Consider the following 18,557-nt stretch of genomic DNA (forward strand, 5'->3'; position numbering starts at 1 on the left):
CTGTAGAATTTCCAGGCTGCAGCACAGGGAGGAGCAACCCAAACAGATGTTGATCACCTCTTTGAGTTGAGCAAACAGTATGAAGATCTGGGAGGTGAAGGCATCAGAATTTACATGGTAAAAATCAGAGGAGAGAACTACATAATAGAAGAGCTCAGAAGGGTTCTCCTTGAGTCTTCAGCTGGTTCTGATCATCAGTACATGTACGTGAAGTAAACGACCAAGATTTGAGAAAGAAGCACTGGAGAAGAACAAGTAGAACAAAACTTGGATTTAAACAGGACCAGAAACTGTGGTCCAACCAGATCGAGTGGAAAAACCTCCTAAGATGCAAGGCATTGAGTAGAGTCTTGAGAAGGTATTGCTTCAGTAGCTGAGCCAAATAAGCCCCATATTAAAGGCTGTAATGGACCTTCCTACAAAGATTCAAGGCCGGGCGTGGTGGCTCACACCTGTAATCCCAGAACTTTGGGAGGCCGAGGTGGGCAGATCACCTGAGGTCAGGAGGTCGAGACCAGCCTGGCCAACATGGCAAAACCCCGTCTCTACCAAAAATACAAAAATTAGCTGGGCATGGTGGCACATGCCTGTAATCCCAGCTACTCGGGAGGCTGAGGCAGGAGAATTGCTTGAACCTGGGAGGCGGAAGTTGCAGTAAGCCTAGATAGTGCCATTGCACTCCAGCCTGGGTGACAGAGAGAGACTCCATCTCAAAGAAAAAAAAAAAAGAAAAGGCAGCCGGAAGCAGTGGCTCATGCCTGTAATCCCAGCACTTTGGGAGGCCAAGGCAGGTGGATCATGAGGTCAGGAGTTCAAGACCAGCCTGGCCAAGATGATGAAACCCTGTCTCTGCTAAAAATACAAAAATTAGCTGGCACAGTGGCAGGCACCTGTAATCCCAGATACTCGGGAGATTGAGGCAGGAGAATTGCTTGAACCCAGGGGGCGGAGGTTGCAGTGAGCCAAGATTGCACCACTGCACTCCAGCATAAGCGACAGAGTAAGACTCCATCTCAAAAAAAAAAAAAAAAAAAAAAGCTGGGTGCAATGGTTTACACCTGTAATCCCAGCACTTTGGGAGGCCAAGGCAGGTGGATTGCCTGAGGTCAGGAGTTCAGGATCAGCCTGGCCAACACTGTGAAACCTCATCTCTACTAAAAATACAAAAATTAGCCAAGTGTGGTGGTGGGCACCTGTAATCCCAGCTACTTGGGAGGCTGAGGCAGGAGAATTGTTTGAACCCGGGAAGTGGAGGTTGTGGTGAGCAGAGAGCACCACTGCATTCCAGCCTGGGTGACAGAGTGAGACTCCATTTCGGGGGAAAAAAAAAAAAAGGATTCAAAGTAAGCCTTGAAACGACCATTCAAACTATTTCCAAGTAATACAACTGCATCCCAGAACAAAACCCAAAACATTTAAATAAGAAAACTCCAGCACAATGGAATCCAAAAATTAGAAGGCTTTTGAAGAAATAAGAAAATACAACCTATAACAAGGAGAAAAAACAATCAATAGAAACAGACCCAGAAGTGACAAAGACGATAGGATTTGTTAGTTAAGAACATTAAAACAGCTATTCTAACTATACTCCATATCTTCAAAAAGGTAATGGAAAGTTTGAGCATGATAAGAAGAGGAATGTAAGATATTTTAAAGACTCAAAACAGCTAGAGAAGAAGAAAGAAACAATGTCTAAGATGGACAATATACTAGAGGGGATTAACAGCAGATTAAATACTGCTAAAGAAAGGATTAAGGCCTGGCACGATGGCTCATGCCTGTAATCCTAGCACTTTGGGAGGCCGAGGTGGGTGGATCACCTGAGATCAGGAGTTCAAGACCAGCGTGGCCAACATGGCAAAACTCCGTCTCTACTAAAAATACAAAAATTAGCCAGGTGTGGTGGCCTGCACCTGTAATCCCAGCTACTCAGGAGGCTGAGGCAGCAGAATTGCTTGAACTCAGGAGGCAGGGGCTGCAGTGAGCCAATATTGCGCCACTGCACTCCTGCCTCGATGACAGTGTGAGACTCTGTCTCAAAAGAAAAAAAAGAAAAGAAAAGAAAGAAAGGATTAATAAACTTGAAGGCATAGCAATAGAAATTATCAAAATGAACCACAGAAATATAAAAGATTGGGTTGAAAAAAATCAGATCTCAATGATCAGATCTCATTGCACTGTGGGAAAACATTAAGCAGCCTAATATATGTGTAGTTGGAGTCTCAAAAGAGGAAGAAAAAAATGGAGGGATAGAATAAATATTTGAAGAAATAATAGCCAAAACATTTTCCAAATGTGATCAAAACTATAAACCCACAGATCCAAGAAGTGCAACAAACTCCAAGCAAAAGAAACACGAAATAAAACACACCAATGCACAATGAAAGTCACAAAAAGAATATATTAAAAACAGGGCCAGGTGTGGTGGCTCATGCCTACAATCCCAGCACTTTGTGAGGCAAAGGCAGTAGGATTGCTTGAGCCCAGGAATTCGAGACCAGCCTGGGCAACATGGCAAAAACCTATCTCTAAGAAAAATAAATAAATAAAATATAAAAATTAGCTGGTGTGTTGCTGCATGTCTGCAATTCCAGATACTGGGGAGGCTGAGGTGGGAGGACAACCTAACCCTAGAACGTCGAGGCTGCAGTGAGCCATGATCACACGACCACACTCCAGCCTGGGCGACAGAGCAAGACCCTGTCTCAAAAAAACAAAACAAAACAAAACAGTCAGAGAAACAAGCTACAAGTGCTGAGGAACAAAGGCAAGAATGACAGAACAGTGTGGCTCACACCTGTAATCTCAGCACTCCGGAAGGCTGAGGTGGGTGGACTGCTTGAGCCCAGGAGTTCAAGCGACCTAGGCAACATGGTGAAACCACATCTCTACAAAAGATACAATAATTAGCTGGGTGTGGGGATGCACATCTATGTCCCAGTGACTCAGGAGGCTGAGGTGGGAGGATCACCTAAGCCTGGAAGGTCAAGGTTGCAATGAGCCATGATCACACCACTGTACTCCAGCATGGGTGACAGAGAGAGACTCTGTATCAAAATAAATAAAATGTAAATTCAGTGGTTTTTAGTATCATCAATTGTGCAACTATCACCAAAATCTATTTTTAAACTATTTTTATCACCTCAAAAAGAAACCCTGTACCTATTAGTAATCACTTCCCATCTTCTTTTACCCCCATCCCAGCTCTAAGCAACCAGTAATATACTGTCTCTGTAGGTTTGTGTATTCTAAACATTTCATATACACTGAATCATATAATATGATCTTTTGTGACTGGCTTCTTCACACAATGTTTTCAAGATCATTGGGTTGTAGCATGTATTATTACTATCTTTTAACCTACGTAAAATTTCATCGAATGGATATACCACATTTTATTTATCCATTCATCAGCTGAGAGACATTTGTCCCCACCTCCCCTCACTTTCTGGCTTTTATACATAATGTGCTGTCAATGTTTATGTACAAGTTTTTGTGTTGGACATGTTTTCCTTTCTCTTGACTATGTATCTAGGAGTGAGACTGCTAGGTCATATAGTAACTCCATCTTTAGCATTTTGAGTAACTATCAAACTGTTTTCCAAAGCATTTGCACCATTTTAAAATCCTACCAGCAATGCAGGAGGGTTCCAACTTCTCAACATCAACCTAAAGTAATTTTCAAGCTTCATTTTATCCCATAAATTGTGGGTCCCATGTTGTCAGAATGCAGGTAGGTTTTAAGGAAGTTGCATTCACTCATTTCTTTGCAAAGAAGCTTCAAATACAATTTTTTTTTTCTGTAAGAAAATGGAGTTGGACAAGTTTATTCTGAGACATTTTCAAACTTGAAAAGTCTGTGCTTTTCTGAATTCATACAGAAAGCATGGCTCTTATTTTTGCACCTTGCAGTTTGACTTAAATATTAATGCTTGTTTGACAAGGAAAATAATGTTTGTTTGGCAAGGAATTTAAACAAAAGATTGAGTCCAAAAACTGAGTCGTTATAAGCAAACCACGTATAGTCTCTATGAGTTGTCCTTTCCTGCCTGTTTTCAAGCCAAAAACTTGTCATATTTTCTATTTCTTCAGTTGCTTTTGAAAAGTTCGGTATTATTTTATTAATGTATGAACAATTCAGTAAATAAAAAAAAAAAAGAAGAGAAGAAAATGAACCCACTTTCTATATAGGTAACTTTCAATGTAAAAAAAATTACAACAATAATTCCCATTTAGGTTATTAGGTTCATAGTATTGGATGATACCATTTACAGTATTATAGCTACGTTGTACTTTTATTCACAAAAGTCACAAATTTTGAACCTTTATTTTTTCCTCTTGGCTTAAGCACCCAGCAGATTTATAAATCATCTCATACATTTGACAATTACTCAAGCAACTCTCACATTATGAGGGAATGCAAAACCAAAATAAGGCAAAACACATTTTCTATTAGAATCTATTGATTTCTGTGGTTAATAGTAGGTTATGAAATTTAAAATACACAGATGCAGCATAACAAAAGGGCATGGTCTTTGGAGTTCAGATAGGAATAGGGTTGAATCCTGGCTCTGCCATTTACTAACTGTGTAACTTTTGGAAAGGTTCTTACCTTCACTAAAACTCAGTTTACTCATCTGTTAAATAGGGTTAATAGCTCCTGCATCATTGGGTTGTTAGGGTCAACAGCTAATGCATCTCGTATAAAATATGTGTCAGCAAATTTTATGTGTTTTTTATTCTCTGAAAATCTTCCTTGATGACTCTTGGTATAGGAGTCTGTGATTTAGGTCAGTATGGAAGCTGTTTTTTTTTTTTTTTTTTTTTTTTTTTAGATGAAGTCTTGCTCTGTTGCCCAGGCTAGAGTATACAGTGGCACCATCTGGGCTCACTGCAAATTCCACCTCCCAGGTTCAAATGATTTTCCTGTTTCAGCCTACTGAGTAGCTAGGATTACAGATGCCAACAACCACACCCAGCTCATTTTTGTATTTTTAGTAGAGATGGAGTTTTGCCATGTTGGCCAGGTTGGTCTTGAACTCTTGACCTCAGGTGATCTGCCCGCCTTGGCCTCCCAAAGTGCTAGGATTACAGGTGTGAGCCACTGCGCCCAGTCAGTATGGAAGCATTTTAACAGAGCCTGCTTGAGATGATTTCATAGCTTATGACCTTTTTCTGTCATTAGGTACAGTTGAGATTTTACACACTTTTTTTTTTTTTGAGACGGAGTTTCACTCTTGTCGCCCAGGCTGGAGTGCAATGGTGCAATCTTGCCTCACTGCAACATCCGCCCCCTGGTTTCAAGCAATTCTCCTGCCTCAGGCTCCCAAGTAGCTGGGACTGCAGGTATGTGCCACCATGCCCAGCTAATTTTTTGTATTTTTAGTAGAGACTGGGTTTTACCATGTTGGCCAGGCTGGTCTCGAACTCCTGCCCTCAGGTGATCTGCCTGCCTCGGTCTTCCAAAGTGCTGGGATTACACGCATGAGCCACCGCACCTGGCCACATACTTTCTTTTCTCCTCAGTCTACATAATTACATTTTCATTAATCCATAATCCATATTTAATTTATTCCTAAAAGGTTATATTGGGCATTTTTTCCTCATCTCCCTCAAAGAAAGTAGAAATTTGAGAATACCAATTAGTGTTAGAGAACTTAACAGCTGGATGATCATTGTTGTTGGCAAAGAGCAACTTGAAGTTGAATGCTCTTGGAAATGAGGATCCTTGATACAAATACGATTACTTTATCTATCTATGTGGTTGGGACATTTCTTCTGATAAACAGATCAGTTCCAATTTGTATTCTATTTATGTGCATTTCCATATGTGTGTCTGAAGGACTGTTTATCATTCTCGATGTACATAATACTCTTGTGAAATTCATGGTCAGAAAAGATGAATTAACTTATTTTACAAGTGGATAAAACGGCAGCCTAAAGTGGTTGAGTTGCTTAAAGCATTAAGCAGGTTCCAAGGCCTGCCTAAACAACACTGTATCTAAGGAAAAAGTTACTTTTAAAGTAGGTATCTGGGCAGGCATGGTGGCTTAGGCCTGTAATCCCAGCACTTTAGGAAGCTGAGGCAGGTGGATCATTTGAACCCAGGAGCTTGAGATGAACCTGGAAAACATGGTGAAACCGTCTCTACCAAAAAATACAAAAATTAGCTGGGTGTGGTGGTGGGTGCCTATAGTCCCAACTACTTGGGAGGCTGAGGTGGGAGGGTCACCTGAGCCTGAAAGGTTGAGGCCACAGTGAGCTGAGATCATGCCACTGCACTCCAGCCTGGGTGACAGAGTGAGACCATGTCTTAAAAAAAAAAAAAAAATTAAGCCAGGAGTGGTGCCTCATACTTGTAATCTCAGCATTTTGGGAGGCCAAGGCAGGTGGATTGCTGGAGCTCAGGAGTTTGAGACCAGCCTGGGCAATATGGTGAAACCCTGTCCCTACAAAAAATTAGCCAGGCATGGTAGTGCACAGCTGTAGTCCCAAGTACTTGGGGGACTGAGGTGGAAAGACTGCTTGGGCCTGGGAGGTTGAGGCTGCAATGAGTTGAGATCACACCACTGCACTCCATCCTAGGAGACAAAGCTAGACCCTGTCTCAAAAAAAAAATTAAAAATAAAGTACGTATCTTTTACTATACTAGCATGTCGCCAGTGAAACCCTTATGTTTGTCTTCTTTTCCGCAGCAAGATTCTTTTTTTTGAGATGGACTTTCGCTCTTGTTGCCCAGGCTGGAGTGCAATGGCACGATCTCGGCTCACTGCAACCTCTGCCTTCTGGGTTCAAGTGATTCCCCTGCCTCCGCTTCCTGAGTAGCTGGGATTACATCCATGCGCCATCACACCTTGCTAATTTTGTATTTTTATTAGAGACGGGGTTTCTTCGTGTCAGTCAGGCTGGTCTAGAACTCCCAACCTTAGGTGATCCACCCACTTTGGCCTCCCAAAGTGCTGGGATTACAGGCATGAGCCACGGCACCCAGCTCCCCAGCTAGATTCTTATTTACAATGTTTAGAACTTTATTTTATGCCCTACCCTAATCCTTGTCTTCAATGCAGTTATCCTTGTGTATCTTATATGTGTGTTTCACCCTTGGCAGGTTCCCATTCAAGCTATTGTTTTAATGTTTGCCTCCTGGCATTCTTTTTTGGCCATGTCCTTAGTATTTAACTATTTTTTATTTTGTTAGCGTATGATTCCATGCAGCAGATTTCTTGCTATTATCTTTTGACTTAATGGATTTGCTGTAATGCCTCATTGATTTTCTCAAATCTCTTCGTAAATGTAATTATTAAAACTACTCACTTCCAGATTTATCTACTCCCCACAAAGTGCTAGGCCCTCCTAAATACTTCATGATTCCTTCTTTCTCCCTTCATTCCCAGTGTTGATGCCTTAGTTCATTACTACTGGGTTTGCTGGACCACTCCAGTGGCTGACTTATTTTCTTTGCTGTTGTTTTGCCCTTTTATTTTGTTTTTGAGACAGAATCTTGCTCTTGTCGCACAGGCTGGAGTGCAATGGCACGATCTCAGCTCACTGCAACCTCTGCCTCCCGGGTTCAAGCAATTCTTCTGCCTCAAGCCTCCTGAGTAGCTGAGATTACAGGTGCCCGTCACCATGCCCGGCTGGTCCAGAACTCCTGACCTTGTGATCTGCACTCCTTGGCCTCCCAAAGTGCTGGGATTACAGGTGTGAGTCACAGCGCCTGGCCGGTTTTTTTTTTTTTTGATACAGAGTCTCAGTCTGTCACCCAGGCTGGAGTGCAGTGGCGTGATCTCAGCTCACTGCAACCTCTGCCTCCCGGGTTCAAGCGATTCTCGCGCTTCAGCCTCCCGAGTAGCTGGGTCTACAGGTGCGTGCCACTATGCCCAGCTAATTTTTTGTATTTTTAGTAGAGATGGGGTTTCACTATGTTGGCCACACAGGTCTTGACCTCCTGGCCCCAAGTGATCTGTCTTGGCTTTCCAAAGTGCTGGGATTACAGGCATGAACCACTGCACCCAGCCCTGTATGAAGTTTAATAATTTAAAAAAATCATTGGCTGAAAAAAGTTCCAGAGTTCTAATAGGTTTATTTTCTATCAATTTAATTTTTATCAAATCAATGTAAAATGGTAAAGAGCTAAATAATTAGGACATTTACTGTAATCTTAATGTTTTTGAGTACCAGCAATGCTATATGAAAAACTGGTTTTGTTTTGTGCATTTTTCATTTGGCTGATGAAATATGAAACTATCTTAACTCTATTTTTCTCCTTCCCCACAAACCTTCTGAGATGCATTGCATAACACTGGAGGATAGAGAGGGAGGTTGAGGTCAAGCTAAGGAATGACAAATTGTGGGAAGTATAAAGCTTCCAACACTAAAAATTCTCCTAAAGTAAGATACTAGCATTTTTTTTTTTTTGAGACACAGTCTCACTCTATTGCCCAGGTTGGAGTGCAGTGGTGCAGCTTCCTGGGCTTAAGTGATCCTCCCACCTCAGCCTCCCAAGTAGCTGGGACTACAGGCATGCACCACCACACTCCTGGTCAGGAGTTCGAGACCAGCCTGGCCAACATGGTGAAACCCCATCTCTACTAAAAATCCAAAAAAATCAGCTGGGTGTGGTGACGCACACCTGTAGTCCCAGCTACTAAGGAGGCTGAGGCAGGAGAATCGCTTGTACCTGGGAGGTTGAGGTTACAGTGAGCCAAGATTACGCTACTGCACTCCAGCATGGGCTACAGAGGGAGACCTCATGCCACACGCACAAATAATAATAATAAAAATAAATAAAATAAAATGACAGTTAGTTGTCTCTAGGCAAATATATAGACATTTAAAAACTAAGTTGAATAACTCCACATACAGAATATTGAAGGTGGTGGTAGTAATGTCTCCTTGGTATCCTACAGTTTGAATATTTACCTCATATTTATTAAAAAATGTGTTAAGCATATAAAAGTGATCTCCACTTAGCCATGGTTTTTCTTTCCGTAGTTTCAATTACCTGTGGTCAACTGTAATCTGAAAACAGCACACAAAAATTTCCAGAAATAAAAAACTCCTAGGTTTTAAATTGCATGCCATTCTGAGTAGCATGATGAAATTTCACGCCATCTTGCTCTGTATCCCAGAAGTGAATTATCTCTTTATCCAGGGGATCCACACTTGTCTCCACTACCCACCTGTTAGTCACTTAGTAGCGTCTTCTTTGTCAGATCAAGCCCTTTGTCTCCTTATCGAAGGGCTGGTGGTAAAGTAAGGCTTATTTCTCGTTCTTTTTTGTTTTTTAAATTTTCTTTTTTTTTAAATTTTCATTTTTTTGTTTGTTTTTCAAGTAATGCTTATTTTACTTAATGGCCCCAAAGCACAGAGTAGTGATGCTGGCAAGTTAGATATGCCAGAGAAGCCATGAAGTGCTTCCTTGATTTGGGGGCCGAGGCAGGTGGATCACCTGAAGTCAGGACAGAGTGAGACCCTTGAAGTCAGGAGTTCGAGACCAGTCTGGCCAACATGGTGAAACCCCATCTCTACTAAAAATACAAAAATTAGCCAGGCATGGTGGTGGCACGCCTGTAATTCCAGTTACTCGGGAGGCTAAGGCAGGAGAATTGCTTGAATCTGGGAGGCGGAGGTTGCAGTGAGCCAAGATCATACCACTGCACTCCTGCATTTTAATTTCTCTGTGATGAAAACCTTAATGATGCACCAATCCAAAAATATTAGTGTCTCTTTCAAATATATTGAAAGGAGCTTTCTTGTGTCTAGAATCCATATATGCCATATAAAAAGTAAGAAATCAGCAAGCCTGATTTCAGGGTTTCAGACTACAGACTATAGCAATTTTCTAATTAGAGGATCCTATAGGTACTGATGCACCAATTGTGGCAAGGAAGTCAGAAAAGTGATCATAGATTTGCTAGTTTTTCTATTTGAATAGCAGAATAAATTCAAGGAACCTATGATTAATACCTTAAGAACATTTTTAAAGTTCAATAATTAATCTGTTTTCCAGGTTAATAGTCTTTTTTTTTTTTTTTTTTTGAGACGGAGTCTCGCTCTGTCACCCAGGCTGGAGTGCAGTGGTGCGATATCGGCTCACTGCAAGCTCTGCCTCTCGGGTTCACACCATTCTCCTGCCTCAGCCTCCTGAGTAGCTGGGACTTCAGGTGCCCGCTACCACACCCAGCTAATTTTTTTTTTTTTTTTTGCATTTTTAGTAGAGACGGGGTTTCACTGTGTTAGCCAGGATGGTCTCAATCTCCTGATCTGCCCGTGATCTGCCCGCCTCGGCCTCCCAAAGTGCTGGGATTACAGGCGTGAGCCACCACACCCAGCAATATTCTTGTTTTTTTTTTCTGAGATGGAGTCTCACTCTGTCATGCATGCTGGAGTGCAGTGGCACCATCTTGGTTCACTGCAACCTCCGCCTCCTGGGTTCAAGCGATTCTCCTGCCTCAGCCTTCTGAGTACCTGGGACTACAGGCACCCACCACCACGCCAGGCTAATTTTTGTAATTTTAGTAGAGATGGAGTTTCACCATATTGGCCAGTCTGGTCTCGAACTCCTGACCTTGTGATCCACCCATCTCAGCGTCCCAAAGTGCTGGAATTTAGGTGTGAGCCACCGTGCCCGGCCAATATTCTTATATCCATTTAATATTCATTTATAAGCCTTAGTTAATTCCCATTAGTTTGTAATAGGATAGCAATATGATGTTATTTCACAGAAAAAAAAAACTGAGGCAGAAAAGAACAAGTATAGGCTGGGCGCAGTGGCTCACACCCACATCCTAGCACTTTGGGAGACTGAGGCAGACGGATCACTTGAGGTTAGGAGTTTGAGACCAGGCTAGCCAACATGGTGAAATCCCATCTCTACTAAAAATACAAAAATTAGTCGAACATGGTGGCACGTGCCTGTAATCCCAGTTACCCATACCTAGGAGGCTGAGGCAGGAGAATCGCTGGAACCTGGCAGGCGGAGGCTGCAGTGAGCCAAGATTGCACTGTTGCACTCCTGCCTGGGCGACAGAGCAAGACTCCTCTCAAAAAAAAAAAAAAAAAAGAAGTATAAAGGCCCACTGAGAATTGGTATTTTATTGTATCCCTCACTGCTAAGGAAATGTTGGATCATGAAATCACTTTATCTGTCAAAAATTAGACACGCTGGGTGTCACAGCTCATGCCTGTAATCCCACACTTTGGGAGGCTGAGGTGGGCAGATCACTTGAGGTCAGGAGTTCCAGACCAGCCTGGCCAACATGGTGGAACACACCTGTAATCCCAGCTAGTTGGAAGGCTGAGGTGGGAGAATTGCTTGAACCTGGGATGTGGCGGTTGCAGTAAGCTGAGATCGCACCACTGCGCTCCAGCCTGGGTGAGAGAGCAAGACCCTGTCTCCAAAAAAAAAAAAAAAAAAAATTAGATACTATGTTTTCCAAAATTAGACAAGGTTTGTTTTCATTTTATAAACAGCACTTTTCCTTATAATCTATAAGGAGATTATACTCCTTATAGTTGTTTGAGGAGTTGTTTTTAAAAAGTTTAACATGAAAACATTTCTCCCCTACTAATCTCTTTTCATATCTTGCTGGATATATTTTAATGACAAATTTCTTCCTTGATAAAATAACATACCTGGTCTGTTTTGCCTTATTAATATTCAAAAGCATTATTCATAGCATCAGCATTTTGCAGAAGTAAATCTGGTGTATAGATGTCTGCATGAAGCACCTAAAGAAGAATGAATTCACAGACAAGAACAAGGATACAATAGCATACAAGTACATAAGAAGTATCTATTGGTTCACTGATGTTGTGAAACAACATGACAGGTTAACACTTCTAAAAATTGGAGAAAGAGCAGTATAATACTACCGCTTATGGGAGTAGTATTATATAAGATGCTTATTATCTAGTAAAACCCATGAACCTGTCAATATTTATTTTAGAAGCAATTATTCACTTAGTCATAATTATGCTCTTTGACTTCCAGTTCAGTTTTTCCCGCTATAATTATAACACTAGTTGTAAGAGTCAAAGGACCTAAGTTCAAATTCTGGCTCCATCACCAACTAGGTTTATACTGTTAGGTAATCAGTTTCTTCATAAATAAAATGAAAGAATATGTTCTAATTCACAGAATCAAATAGGACCATAAAAACATTTTTTAAATGGGTTATAAAAAATTATAAAATGTTAATATATGGTAACTGGTCTTGTTTGGCTTTTCATCTAAAAATCACTTAGGTCAGGCGTGGTGGCTCACCTTTAATCCCAGCACTTTGGGAGGCCGAGGCGGGTGGATCACCTGAGGTCGGGAGTTTGAGACCAGCCTAACCAACATGGAGAAACCCCGTCTCTACTAAAAATACAAAATTAGCCGGGCGTGGTGGCACATGCCTGTAATCCCAGCTACTTGGGAGGCTGATGCAGGAGAATCGCTTGAACCCGGAGGCGGGGTTGCAATGAGCCAAGATAGTGCCATTGCACTCTAGCCTGGCAACAAGACCGAAACTCCATCTCAAAATGAAAAAACAAACAAACAAAAAAATCACTTAAATTTATCACCTATCCAAAAAAGTAAACAAAACAATTTATTTAAAAAATATAGGAGAGGCCAGGCATGGTGGCTCACGCCTGTAATCCTACCACTTTGGGAGTCTGAGGTGGGCAGATCACTCGAGGTGAGGAGTTTGAGACCAGCCTGGCCAACATGGTAAAACCCCGTCTCTACTAAAAATACAAAAATTAGCTGGGCGTGGTAGCGTGCACCTGTAATCCCAGCTACTTGGGAGGCTGAGGCAGAAGAATTACTTGAACCCGGGAGGTGGAGGTTGCCGTGAGCTGTGATCGTGCCACTGCACTCCAGCCTGGGCAACAGAGAGAGACTCTGGACACTTGAGTTGGCAGAGAGATGCTCAGAGTAGTGGTAAGGGCAGCAAGCCACCTGATGTGAAGACCAGAGGGTTTGCTGCAGGAGCATTCTGTAATGGAGCACAGCCAGGGACTGCCATGCCTCTAGACTCGACTTACTTTGATAGGAGAGTTTAGCTCTAGGGGAACTGTCAGACTTGAACTCTGCAGGGCAATCTTGTCCATCAGACGGGTGTTGCAGATGATCAGTGTCTATCTGGGCTGGTGGCCCCGGTGGTAAGAATTTAGACAGTTGTAGGCAAAGAAAGGCAGATTTAGCTGGGCATGGGGGCTCACGCCTGTAATCCCAGCACTCTGGGAGGCTAAGGCAGGTGATCACCCAAGGTCAGGAGTTCAAGACCAGCCTGGTCAATGTGGTGAAACCCCATCTCTGCTAAAACCACAAAATTAGCTGGGTGCAGTGGTGCATGCCTGTGACACAGCTACTTAGGAGGCCAAGGTAGGAGAATTGCTTGAACCTGGGAGGCAGAGGTTGCAGTAAGCTGAGATCGCATCATTGCACTTCAGCCTGGGCAACAAGAGTGAAACTCTGTCTCAAAAAAAAAAGAGGCAGATTTATGGCCAGGCCTGGTGGCTCACGCCAGTGATCCCAGCACTTTGGGAGACCGAGGCAGGTGCATCACTCAAGGTAAGGAGTTCCAGATCAGCCTGACTAACATGGTGAAAGCCCATCTCTACTAAAAATACAAAAAAATTAGCCAGGCATGGTGGCAGGCATCTGTAATTCCAGCTACTTGGGAGGCTGAGGCAGGAGAATCGCTTGAACCCGGGAGGTGAAGGTTGCAGTGAGCCAAGATCGTGCCATTGCACTCCAGCCTGGAAAGCAAGAGCAAAACTCCGTCTCGGGAAAAAAAAAAAAAAAAGGCAGATTTACTAGAGTATGAAAATACATTGCAAGGGTGAAACAGGCAGGTCAGCAAGAAAAATGCTGACTGCAAAGAGACAAGGGCTTGCTATGAGTTTTTATAGAATGGTGTTTCTGCTGTATGCTGAAGAGGGCTTTGTGCAGTACTGATAATGCCAAGGTTGTGGTGAGCTAACTTGCAAGTGTCTGGTGATAAGTTGGGCACAGGATAACTTGACTTATTTGTGCAGGAGGGCTATGTGTCTTTTTTTTTTTTGAGATGGAGTCTTGCTCTGTTGCCCAGGCTGGAGTACAGTGGCATGACCTCAGCTCACTGCAACCTCCGCCTCCTAGGTTCAAGTGATTCTCCTGCCTCAGTCTCCCGAGTAGCTGGGATTACAGGCATGTGCCACCATGCCTGGCTGATTTTTGTATTTTTAGCAGAGATGGGGTTTCTCCATGTTGGTCAGGCTGGTCTCGAACTCCCGACCTCAGGTGATCCGCCTGCCTCGGCCTCCCAAAGTGCTGGGATTACAAGCATGAGCCACCGCGCCCGGATGAGATGGGGTTTCACTGTGTTAGCCAGGATGGTCTTGAACTTCTGACCTCATGTGATCTGCCTGCCTCAGCCTCCCAAAGTGTTGGGATTACAGGCGTGAGCCATTGCGCCCAGCCGGGTTTTATTTTTTTAACTGTTCTTTGCTGACCAGGGTCACAGAGTTGGCCTTACCTAGGACTGTGGGTGGTTAGGAGGTTACATGGGCCTAAGTCCCTGAATTGGGAGTTAAACTGGGCAGGGTGGCTGTTGGACCATGGGGGAAACAGCATTTACAGCCTAAAAAGACACATGCACATGTATGTTCAATGCAACACTATTCACAATAGCAAAGACATGGAATCAACCTAAATGTCCATCAATGGTAGAGTGGATAAAGAAAATGCGGTACATATATACCAAGGAATACTATGCAGCCATAGAAGAGAACAAGATCATGTCCTTTGCAGGAACACAGACGGACCTGGAGGCCATTATCCTTAACAAACTAACACATGAACAGAAAACCAAATACCACATGTTCTCACTTACAAGTGGGAGCTAAATGATAAGAACACATGGACACATAAAGAGGAACAACAGATACTGAGGCCTATTGGAGAATAGAGGTTGGGAGGAGGGAGACGATCAGAAAAAATAACTAAAGGGTACCACACTTACCACCTGGGTGACAAAATAATCTGTACAGCAAACCACCATGTCACAACTTTATCTATATAACAAACTTACACACATATCCCTGAACTTAGAAGTTAAATACCCCCCAATACTATATACCTAAACAAATTAATTTAGACTACAATCTATAAATCTTACAGACAACAGGAAAGATAGTAAGAAAAAACGTATTTGCTCAAGAGCAAAACAAACTTTTATTTTAAAAATAAAAGTTTACTTTGTATCATATGATTTCTTTTCAAATAAGCACACGGTCTTACAAATATATAATATTCAAAATGTTTTGGGGTCTGATTTTTTTTTTTTTTTTTTTTGAGAAAGAGTCTTGCTCTGTCACTCAGGCTGGAGTGCACCGGTACAATCTAGGCTCACCGCAACCTTCGCCTCCTGGGATCAAGTGATTCTCGTGCCTCAGCCTCTCGAGTAGCTGGAACTACAGGCACGCACCACCACGCCTGGCTAATTTTTGGAGCTTTTTAGTAGAGACAGGGTTTCACCATGTTGGCCAAGCTGGTCTCGAACTCCTAACCTCAGGTGATCAGCCCATCTCAGCCTCCCAAAGTGCTGGGATTACAGGCATGAGCTACCATGCCCAGCCTGGGGTCCGATTTTTAAATATTTTCCTTCTTTTTTTTAAGTGTTAGGAATACTAAAATATGGGCCTGGTGCAGTGGCTCACGCCTGTAATTCCAGCAATTTGGGAGGCCAAGGCGGGCGGATCGCCTGAGGTCAGGAGATCGAGACCAGTGTGGCTAACTTGGTGAAACCCTGCCTCTACTAAAAATAAAAAAAATTAGCCGGGCGTAATGGCATGCACCTGTAGTCCCAGCTACTCGGGAGGCTGAGGCAGGAGAATCGCCTGAACCCGGGAGGTGGAGGTTGTAGTGAGCTGAGATCGCACCACTGCACTCCAGCCTGGGCAATAGAGCAAGACTCCATCTCAAAAAAAAAAAAGAATACTAAAATAATAAATTTAAAGTTGGCCTGGAGCCTGTAAACATATTACTCAATATAAAGAAAAAGTCAATCATTTCAAACTTTTGAAACATGTATGAAATACGTGAAATATGTAAATTAACCTCCTGATACATCACAGCTCTCAAACAATTCCCCCCTTTTCTTTTCCATTTCTGTTCACTCTTTTCCCCACAACTATACAGATAGGGTAAAAGAGAATCAGGTGGATCAATTAATTATGTCAGCCCACAGAGGTGCTCTTAAGGTCCCAGGAAAACCGTAAAGGAATAGCTCTGGGCGAACTCTGGAATGCTAACAATGCAGAGGCCACAAGGTAGCTCAAATCAATTTAACCGATATTTAATAGGCACCTCCTATGCACAAGATACCATGCAGAGATATACACTATGATGAATGAGACACAATATTTACTCTCAAATATGTTATCTAGTAAGGGGATTAGAAAAGCTATGTTAGTAAGTTCATACAACAGCTGCCATCAAAGGAATAAGCCAACACCAGGGATATGAATGAGGGAAAGTTTACCTCTAGCCTGAAGGGAAAAAGAATTTCAATCCATAGGCCTTGCCTGTAAAGACAGTGGACAAGAGACATGTATGTACATTACTGAAACCCCATTATAATGACAGAATAGGGGTTTTTAAAAGAAGGTGTAAACCTTCAAGGATGGGTAGAATGGGAAAGGAAATAACAGATATAAAAATTTGTTAAGTTAGAAAAAAAGGAGAAGTGACAAGGAATTTAGGAGACCAGAGAAAATTGATTTCAAAGATAGAAGTATTGAGAGCTAAGACTCAAATCTGACTTATGCTACAGAATCTCCAAAAGGCTAATAATTGGTGGTACCAGGTGAAGTAGGGAGAAATGCTAAAAATAAGGGAATTTGGCTGAAAGTCAGATTAAGACGCAGTCAGATCCCTATTTCCCTTTCTCCTACTCCAGCAAACGAATAGAGGTTTATTCTCTGGAAATGGTTGAACCAGACAACCAGGGGATTCCAGGCCTCGCTGAAAGAAAGGGTAACGTACTGAAAACTGAGGAATTAAGGAAACATGCATGCAGAATGCTGAGAACCCTGCCTCTTCAACCCTTTTGCTCTACCACTGTTCCCAGTATGCTGCTTGCTATTCAGCTAGAAGATTGAAAAGGTTTTTTCTAGGCAATCAGATCAGCCCAAGAGGAAAGATCTTAAGATATTTCACTAGATATTTCCCAACTAATGAACTACCCAGCAAGATCACTCAATAGTGAAGTACACAGTTAACAATCCCCACTCAGAACTTCAATCAGCTTTTTTGTTACTCATTCTTAAGCATGAGCAGAAAACCAAGGATTCAGAGAAAAGCCCTGTACAAAAAGATGAAACAGGCCGGGCGCAGTGGCTCACGCCCGTAATCCCAACACTTTGGGAGGCCGAGGTGGGCGGATCATTTCAGGTCAGGAGTTTGATGCCAGCCTGGCCAATATGGTGAAACCCAGTCACTACAAAAAATACAAAACTTAGCCAGGCTTGGTGGCATGTGCCTGTAATACCAGCTACTTGGGAGGCTGAGGCAGAAGAATTGCTTGAACCTGGGAAGAGGAGGTTGGAGTAAGCTGAGATCATGCCACTGCACTCCAGCCTGGGTGACAGAGCAAGACTCTGTCTCAAAAAAAAAAAAAAAAAAAAAGAAAGAAACAACAACAAAAACAAATGAAAAAGGAAAAATTGAACCTTGGAGGCTAGTTGGATTTCAACAGATACAATAAAAAACAATCCTAGAATCCCTTTCTGTTAATTTTAAGATACCTCAAATCCATTTGTTTATAGCTTTAAGGAAGGAAACTGTTAAGGTTTCTAAAAGTCATAAGGTGGTATAAAAATACCAGGTGCGGCTGGGCGCGGTGGCTCACACCTGTAATCCCAGCACTTTGGGAGGCCAAGGCGGGCAGATCACGAGGTCAGGAGATTGAGACCATCCTGGCTAATATGGTGAAACCCGTCTCTACTAAAAATACAAAAAATAAGCCAGGCATGGTGGTGGGTGCTTGTAGTCCCACCTGCTCGGGAGGCTGAGGCAGAAGAATGGTGTGAACCCAGGAGGCAGAGCTTGCAGTGAGCCGAGATCACACCACTGCACTCCAGCCTGGGTGACAGAGTGAGACTCCGTCTCAAAAAAAAAAAAACAAAACAAAAAAACCAAAAAACCAGGTGCAGTGACTGAGGCCTGTAATCCTAGCACTTTGGGAGGCTGAGGTGGGCAGATCGCTTGAGCTCAGGATTTCAAGACCATCCTGGGCAATGTGGTGAAACCCAGTTTCTACCAAACAAACGCAAAAATTAGCCAGGTTGGTGGAGCGCACCCGTAGTCCCAGCTACTTGGGAGGCTAAGGTGGGAGGATCGTCTGAGCCCAGGGAGGGACCCTATCTCAAAAAAAAAAAAGGTATAAAAAAAGTTTTATCTATTTATTTATTTGAGACAGAGTCTTGCTGTGTTGCTCAGGCTGGAGTGCAGTGGCATGATCTCGGCTCACTGCAACCTCCGCTCCTCAGGTTCAAGCAATTCTCCTGCTTCTGTCTCCCAA

General features: G+C 42.7%; 1 protein-coding gene across 5 annotated transcripts in view; it reads right to left on the bottom strand.

Annotated features, from left to right (window-relative positions):
• Positions 1 to 18,557, bottom strand: part of BAZ1A (bromodomain adjacent to zinc finger domain 1A) — a 223,060-nt gene that overhangs the window by 183,647 nt on the left and 20,856 nt on the right. For 2 of the 5 annotated variants that reach the window (XM_063596186.1, XM_063596185.1), the window contains exon 4: positions 3,633 to 11,733. The exons of 1 other annotated variant lie outside the window; for it this stretch is intronic. The gene's annotated coding sequence lies outside the window, so the exon portion shown is untranslated. The remainder of the gene's footprint in view (positions 1 to 3,632; positions 11,734 to 18,557) is intronic. 2 more of the 5 variants (XM_063596184.1, XM_063596183.1) reach the window with 2 other exon arrangements.

This window comes from Pan paniscus, chromosome 15 (genome assembly GCF_029289425.2).
Source record: "Pan paniscus chromosome 15, NHGRI_mPanPan1-v2.0_pri, whole genome shotgun sequence".
Taxonomy (NCBI): domain Eukaryota; kingdom Metazoa; phylum Chordata; class Mammalia; order Primates; family Hominidae; genus Pan; species Pan paniscus.